Here is an 8176-nt window from a genome sequence, read left to right as displayed (position 1 = left end):
GATCATTGCATGTAAGTTTTATAATATTCTTACTGTAGGAGTAATAGCAGCCCTTTGATCAGATGAGCTTATGTCATTTTCAGATCTAAAGTGTTTTAATCAGGTGGCATGGTGGTTAGGTGCTTAGTTCTTGCCTCACAGCAATGAGGTCCTGGGTTTGAATCCAGTCTGTGTGGAGTTTGCATGCTCTCCCTGTGTCTCCATGAATTCTCTCCAGGTACTGTGGCTTCCTCCCACAGTTAAAGGACAGGCATGGCCTTAGCATAATTGGTGATTCTAAATTGACCATAGGTTTGAGTGTGTGTCTGTCCGTATTTGTTAGCCCTGCGACAGACTGGCAACCTGTCCGAGGTGTAGCCTGCCTCCTGCCAAGAGGGCTGCATAACCATATTAGGAGTATCCCCTTTCGTTGTCATCATCCAGAGTGAAGAGCAGAAAAAAACTGCCTAAACAGAACATTTAGAGCAGTCTGAGTTTTGGGATTACTTGTGCATATGCTGACTCTGTTATTTGAACCTTTGGCCATGTTTAATAGGCATGACAACCACTGTAACAGCATATATAATAAAATATAAAAAGCATGATTGACCCCGCTTGAAATCTTCAGGAAGAAAGTGTCCTTTTCCACTCATATATGTGAAACCCAAATCCATTGAGGAGTGCCATGAGAATGACAGCAACAAGGCAAGCTCAGCAGTGTGTGACTGAGTCAGTAAACAATGAGATCAGCCATTTACCTAAAGTGCGAGCGAGTACGTGAGCACTGCTTGAGTGTCTGCTTTGGTCATGTCAGTGAGATTTACCAGCAGGGCAAAATCCTGGCAGGAGCCAGTACACCTTTACATTTGTTGAGGTCGCCTTGTTGACAGATAGGCGAGCAAACAAGTGAGTAAGGAGGAACGAGGACGTGAATGACTAATCGAATAATCCAGTGAGTAAAAAAGGTGACAGAGAGGTCGTCTTTGTAACTGTAACCTTGAGTGGCGACAGACACTTGCGGTGTTGAAGAGTGGAGCGCGGAGTGTGTGAAAGGCACCTCCAGAAGTTCTCATCGATCACTGGATCATATGGGAGCTCGGAGGAGGTTCAGTCAAGCTGCAGCTGACGAGCGGAAAAGAGGCCACTCACTGTAAAGCACCTGCACAAATGCACAAATGCAGTGCATCTCACAGACGGATACAGCTTTAACACCCCTGTAATGCTGCATGCACACAAAAAACATAAAAATAGACAGTGACCAGGTCCTTCCACACACAAATCCAAACACACACTACAGCAGAATGTGTCTGCTGTCGGCCCAGTGTGGGACAGGACACCAACCGGGCCCTCCACAAATGCTGTTAATCTCAGACACAGCACCTTGTCATTGCTTGTTGCAAAGAGAAGATGTGTGATGTAGAAAGACGTGCGCCCATGTGTGTCGCAGCGCTTCATTTGGATCTTTAAGCGCTACCTCTCATCAGACTTCCTAGGACTGAATTACACAGAGGGTTACATCTACAACTGTTTATGTCAGGAGTAAAAAAATAAAATAAAGCTATACTACAAAAAGGTAGATGTAGTGCTGATACCTCTTTAATAGTAACTCGGTATATGGTGGTTTCTGGGAATGATGTGAAATACATTTCAGGGTCACTCCAAGGTTATATCTGGTTTCCCTGGTGGGCAAACACCAGATGTAAGTGAAAAGAGCATCTTTCCCCAAGGTAGGACCACTAACTAGGAGTTGCTAGGAGACCATGATTGGTGTGTGTGCATGTGTATGTGTGTGTCTGTGTGTGAGCGACACAAGTGTGCATGCTTGTGTGTGTATGTCTTCATTCATTGTCTGGAAGGCCCATCTGGTTTTTTTTGTTTTTTGTTTTTTTTTCCTCGAAGAACGTCATATGTTCATAGTGACAGGTGTTTTGTAGTCTGACAGAACATATGGGGACTCAGTGGTGAAAATGCCATGAAGTACATCCATCTAAACTTTTAAACAACACATGAAAGAAGAACAAAACAATCAACAGTATTTATAAAAATGTCAAAAAAGACAGTTAGTTAAACATTTGGCTGTGTAGAGTGGTAGATTATATCCAGGAGAAGGCAAACAGTCAATGTGTTAGACCCAAACTCAAACCAAAACAAGACACAGCGGACTGACTGTACAAACAATACAGGTGGGCTCAAGGCACAGGTGGAAAAGGCAAATCAGGGAATCAGAGGGCATACAAAGACAGGAAACGCATAAGGAAAAGCAATTATCCACTTAAAACAGGAAGTTGAAACAAGGAAGACAGGGGTACTAACAAAACAGAGGCAGACAAAAGCTTGGAAACACTGGGAATACTAGGAAAAATAATAACATTATAAACACAAGAAAGAACATCACCAAAATCAAAGCAGTGACAAAAACTCAGTAATCAATAAAAAAAAAAACAAAATACATGGATGTGATTGGGAGGTGAACTGTCTCTTTAAGGGAAAAACCATCTATATTCTTATCACTGTTTGTCCCTGTGTGCTAATTATTTTAAATATCTTCTTATAAGTTATGTAGTTATATATCTTATAAGACATTAGCCAGCTGAACTAACCTAATGCAAGAAGATGAACATGAGCACTGGGCTGCCTTCACCAACAGGAGCTGCTTGGCTATGGAAACCCATGGCATGAAGCTTGCGGCTCACACTGTTTGTACTGATGTTAATGTCAGAGGAGGTTTGGCCGGTTTGGCAACCACACTCTGTAACTTAACGAGGTCTGCGTTGCTATGGTTCCTAAATACTCCTACTTTACAATAATACCACTTAGAGCTGATCATGGAACATCTAGGTGTAAAGAGACAAGCTGTCTGATTGTTAGCTTTTTATTACAGCACCACACTCGAAATCAGTGAGCACTTTAGAACGAGCCATTCTTTCATGAATGGATGTAAAAGCAGACTGCATAGTTAGGTGCTTGAGTTTATGCACCTGTAGCAAAGGGACCGAAAACTGACTAGGGGCTTTGCTAAAGTTTGCCAAGGATGCAAAAATGTGACTCCTGCACAAGCAGGTTTTTACAGAGAGAGAGGGAGAGCGACAGAGAGAGAGATGAGGCCTTTCCTGAACCTTTTCCAAACTCCACAGGCTGCCACGATCAAGGGTGTATATTTTATCAAGGTCTGCCAGCTAGGCTACTCTCACAGCCCTATCCTCTGCCAAAACACAAATATGGAGGGAGTGAGAGTGAAAGACTGGGAGAGTGTAGAGAAAGTTGGGGAGACACAAAATAGAAACAGAGGATGGAGGAGAGTCTCGCTGTCTGATTTGACACCATTCATTTGTGCGGTTCACACAGCAGATTTCAATCCAAACCAATTGCGGATTAAGTGTGCTTTTTTTTTTTTTTAAAGGATGGCATGTCATGTCAGCAGCACCCCTTTGAACACTGCGTGGTCATGCGACTAACATTGCTGCAGGAAATGAATATGGCAGCGTCGCTTGCTGTGCTACATGCTGTTATGTGTGCGAGTCTATTAGCCAGGACAGCCTGTGCTATTGTTATTGATGCTCCTATTTAGGTAGACATAATTGAATTCCAAAATACAATATCAGTCATTCATCACATTGAGGGTTGACATTTCGATCAGATTATTGATGCCCATTCAAGTGAATTAAGAAAAGTGGGGAAAAAAAATTATATGTACATGTCGAAAATGGCTAAAAACATGATTAGGATTTCTGTTAGAAGCGATAAGCGGTAAATGACGTCAGCAGCCTGACCGGCTTCACTGCCTACACCCGTAATCTGCATCCGTTTGTGAAATAAATGTTTGGAGCATATTCACGCTAAGTCACATTTCAAGCACGGCTGACGCGCTCTGGCCATCGCTGAATCAGTGATGAACTCTGGCTTCAAATCAGTCACACCAGGAAAACAGAGGAGAGGAAGAAAAAGTAGGAGGGTCAGTTGCTCAAAGTTTCAAATTCTAACTAGTAAAAATCTGATGACCTTTGGAAGTCTAATCCCGAAAGTGAAATATAGGCTGCTACATAGTTTTTCGCAGCCTCTGACAAATGCTACACAGTTCGTCTTTCATCTTTGACTCCGAAGCTGTTTGACAAATTGAGCGGGGCCTTTTTTCTTCTCTTATAGTGCAGTGTCGATTAAAGGTCTATGTTTTTTCTCTATCGATAGCCTGTTATAACGGTGAATGCCATATTTGAGATGCCCTATTGATTGCAGAAGGAGGGATTTGTCTTTCAGCTTGGCCCTGCTTAAACTAGTGAGAAAAATGGTCTTTGCCTCTAAAATGCTCTGGGAGTTAAAAAAAAAAGGGTTAAAGCTCATCTCAAAGACACGAAAAGAGAGGGAAGGCCTGGCAAGGACAAAGTATTGATCCTCTCCTGGGTTTACTGCCGGCGTTTCGTACAGAGGTTCATAATTTCCTTTCAATTGTACATCTCTTTCTCTCTCCCACCTCCTGCGTCTTCTGGCCTCTTTCTACTTCTGTTTGCCCTAAAATGTGACCGGAGGTGTGAATTATGTAATCACAAATGTTTGTTGTTCACCTCTTAAGTGTGAATTAGTGTTCTGGCCCAGTATGAACTGATTACACATCTGTTCTTGTATTTTGGCACCAGGACAGTGTTACTTATGCAGGTTGGTGTCATGAACTGGCACACGAATGACACACCAAGTCATTTTGTGTGTTACGGCTTAGTCACACTCGTGTAAAAATAGGACAGCAACCTCCTTGCGACTAGGAAAAGATGGTTGCCTGGCAAATGCCTTTAATTTTTCTTTTTGCATTCAGCAACCAATTGCAACACGGTGATTGCGCAGGTCACCGGGAGGGAGGCAACCAGTCTCCAACCAGTCACGGTCCAGCTCTCAGACTGATTGGAAAATATTTGCAAATAATTGCTGTCTAATTTATTTCTAATGTATAAATGCAGACAAATCGCCAGTACAGTGCAAATAATCGGAGTCAGTCTGAGCGGATGAGCACAACTTGTCTGTCTCTTTGCAGTTGAGGACTTGACTCAACTAGTTTCCAGCTGGTTATATTCTATTAATATTTCTATATAGGGTGCCGAATTTCTTTGTCGGATCTATGATGGTCCAGCTGAACTCTGAATGTAAGTACTAAATATAAATTTCTGTCTAGATGGCAACAGATTCACAACACGTGGCAACAGATTTTGCTGATTTATCACAGTTCATTGCCGTATTACCACAAACAGAATTCATGCAATTGCCAACTTGACCTCATTCAGTCTCAAACTGACAGCAGACTTATGAAAGACTGATTCCTTTTTTTTATTGCTATTTTATGTCCATTTCGATGCAGTCTCTTTAAAGACAGTAGCTGACTGTGAGTGATCGCAGACCTGTTCCCATCTTTTAAGCAACAATTAAAAGAGAACAAGATTACAGGTTTGTAGCATGCAACAGCAGTAACTGTGACCATGTTTTGGTTAACAACCACTGCTTTCCCTAGTAAGCAATATTGAGGGTATTTTTTCTGCTTTTGGAGTCATTTCTTTGCAAATAATCTGCATGAATGGCACATTAAAGTGCCTTGAGGTGACTACTGTTGTGATTCGGTGCTACGTATATTAAATTGAATTGAATTGAATTGAATTGAATTGAATTGAATTGAATTGAACCCCAACTAACCACAAGCTTTTTGCATACCATTTAATTTGTTAAAATGATAAAAGAACAGGACAGACAACTTGGGTTAATCACAGTTATCTTTTTGCATAACAACTGCAGGGGAAAAGCAAAAACGGACACTTAAAAAAATCTTTTCGCTCATCAGTTAAAATGATTATTTTGCACAGGGTGGACCACCAGTAGTTGGCACCAATTACATTTCACTGTTATTGTTGTTGTTCTTTACATCCACAAACTCAAAATGATGCTAATCCTTCCATGACATAAAGGCTGTTTATTCTGCCGTCTCCCCAAACTGAGCTACACAAGTGCACTGACATAAAGGAAGACAGATTTTTTAAAAAAAAGGATGTTTAGCCACTGTGACGTAGACCCTAAACCCATTAGTTTAGGAATCTACATTTTCAAGGCTCAATGTAGTGTTTAGTTTAGCGTTTTGGCTGTCACAGTGTTGCCTTTTTTCAGTCAGAAATTATTGTTTTTTGGAGGCTAGCAAGCTCTGTTAGCAAGCTGCATCCGTGCAAGTAAACAGACTAATAAAACACTAGAATTTCACCCACCAAAACTAAATGCACAAACTTTTGTGTAAAGCAAGCAATGATATTTGTCAGAAATTCAATTTAAATGCTTGAAAAGACACCAAAAACATAAATATACTGGTTGCTCCAATAAGTGGATTTCATCTGCTACTTCCCAAAATCCGGCATTCAGGTGAAAGAATACTGGCGCATGACAACTTCTCGCCCCCTGAGGAGTTGTCATGAAGGTTGGGGACTTATCCATTAAGGCCAAGAACATTTTAGTATCTGGTAAACAAGCTTTAAATGCTTGAAAGTTGGGCATTTTATCATGGGGTCTATGGGGACTGACTAACTTTTAGAGCTAGCCCCAAGTGTCCACTAGAGGAACTACAGTTTTTGGCACTTCTGGGTGGGCTCTCATTTTGCAGCCCTGGAGGTTTCTGCTTGCCTGACAGTTGTATGTAGGTACCTGCCAAGGAATAATGCTTCAGAAGCAGGACAGTAAGATTTTTAAGTATAGTTTTTAAGTATAGTTTCTAAACAATAGTAATGTTAATAATAATAAAGTGCATAATTAACAAAGAACAAAAAAGTAACCTGAGTACTCTAACAAGTGATTATTGTATGGCGTTACCCCCAATGCATCACATGAGAACTTTAAAATGTGTGGATCTGACACATTATATCATGATATCCTGTTGATATTTGTGGTTTCCAGGTGCACGGACCTTTAGACTTATGCTAAATAAACCGTTTGCTGATGTTAGAATGAATTATGAGGTACATCCTGATCTCTCAAACAATACTCTGAGTGGAATAAGACCAAAGAAAGGTCGCTAAATCACCTTAGTGGAGGGTTCTGTTTTGCTAAGTTTGGCACTGCTGTGCTGTGTAAAATATTGAGAAATGCTATGCGAGCTAAAAATGGCACCACAGCAAACCTGTCCCAACAGCAGTGTCTCTGTTTGAGATCTGAATATGTCACATCGCAGTATTTGCCTCTGTTACACACCAACTCCCCAAGTTTCACTGCTCTTGACATTTTTTGGCCTAATCTCCCAGTCCAGTTTGAACTTTCTTAAAGTCAGAGGCTTTTGGTTGCACTTCTGCTATCCACGGTCAGAGTGTTTCTGACCTGTAAACCCCCTTGAATAAGAAATAAATAAACTACTGATGCTGGGTGTGACCACTCTTGAACTTTCACATCTTGCCAAGATATAAATATTCTGAGCTTGGCAATCAGCGCTAATAGGAAAAGCTGATTATCGTTTTCACTGATAAGCAAGTTGTTTATGTCTAACCCTGAAGATGACAGATTTTGTAACCTAGGAATAACAAGTTTTTAATAAGAGAAGCTCAATCAAAATTAGGTCAACGACAAAAAAAAGTCCTGACCGCAACCTGATAAAACGCCTTTGTGATGATTAGAGCAGAGACTTCAAGCCAGGGCTTCTCATCCAACATCAGTGTTTGACCTCACAAATATGCTTCTTGAGGAATGGTCAAAAATTCCCATAAACACTCCTAAATATTGTGGAAACCCCTCACAGAAGATTTCAAGCTGTTATAGCTGCAAAGGGTTTAGCCGTCACAATATTAAACACTATGGATTAAGAATGGGATGTCACACAAGTTCATATGTGTGGGAAGGCAAACAAGCAAATACTTTTGATAATTAGTGTAGCATCATAGTTGTTTTTCACATTCTGATGATGTTTTTTTAGTCAACTTTCAAATCTTTTAAACTGCTTTGAAGAAAAAACACATATTGCTCCTTTAATGGATGGCATGCTGTGAAAGTGGGTGCAGAGTTATGATTATGAGAACTGGATTAGTTTAGTTTCTGTACTGATGTGTTTTTTTTCTATACTGTTGATTAACTATAGTGACCCTTTGAGGTTGGGGACACCTGGAATAACTTGAATTATTCCTTATCATTGATAATGCTTCAAGTCCACGGGTTACTGAAGAGTGGGAAATCTAACAGCATACATCAGGTGAAAGTC

The sequence above is a fragment of the Oreochromis niloticus genome, linkage group LG7 (assembly GCF_001858045.2).
Source record: "Oreochromis niloticus isolate F11D_XX linkage group LG7, O_niloticus_UMD_NMBU, whole genome shotgun sequence".
Lineage (NCBI taxonomy): Eukaryota > Metazoa > Chordata > Actinopteri > Cichliformes > Cichlidae > Oreochromis > Oreochromis niloticus.
This window is presented reverse-complemented; position numbering follows the sequence as displayed.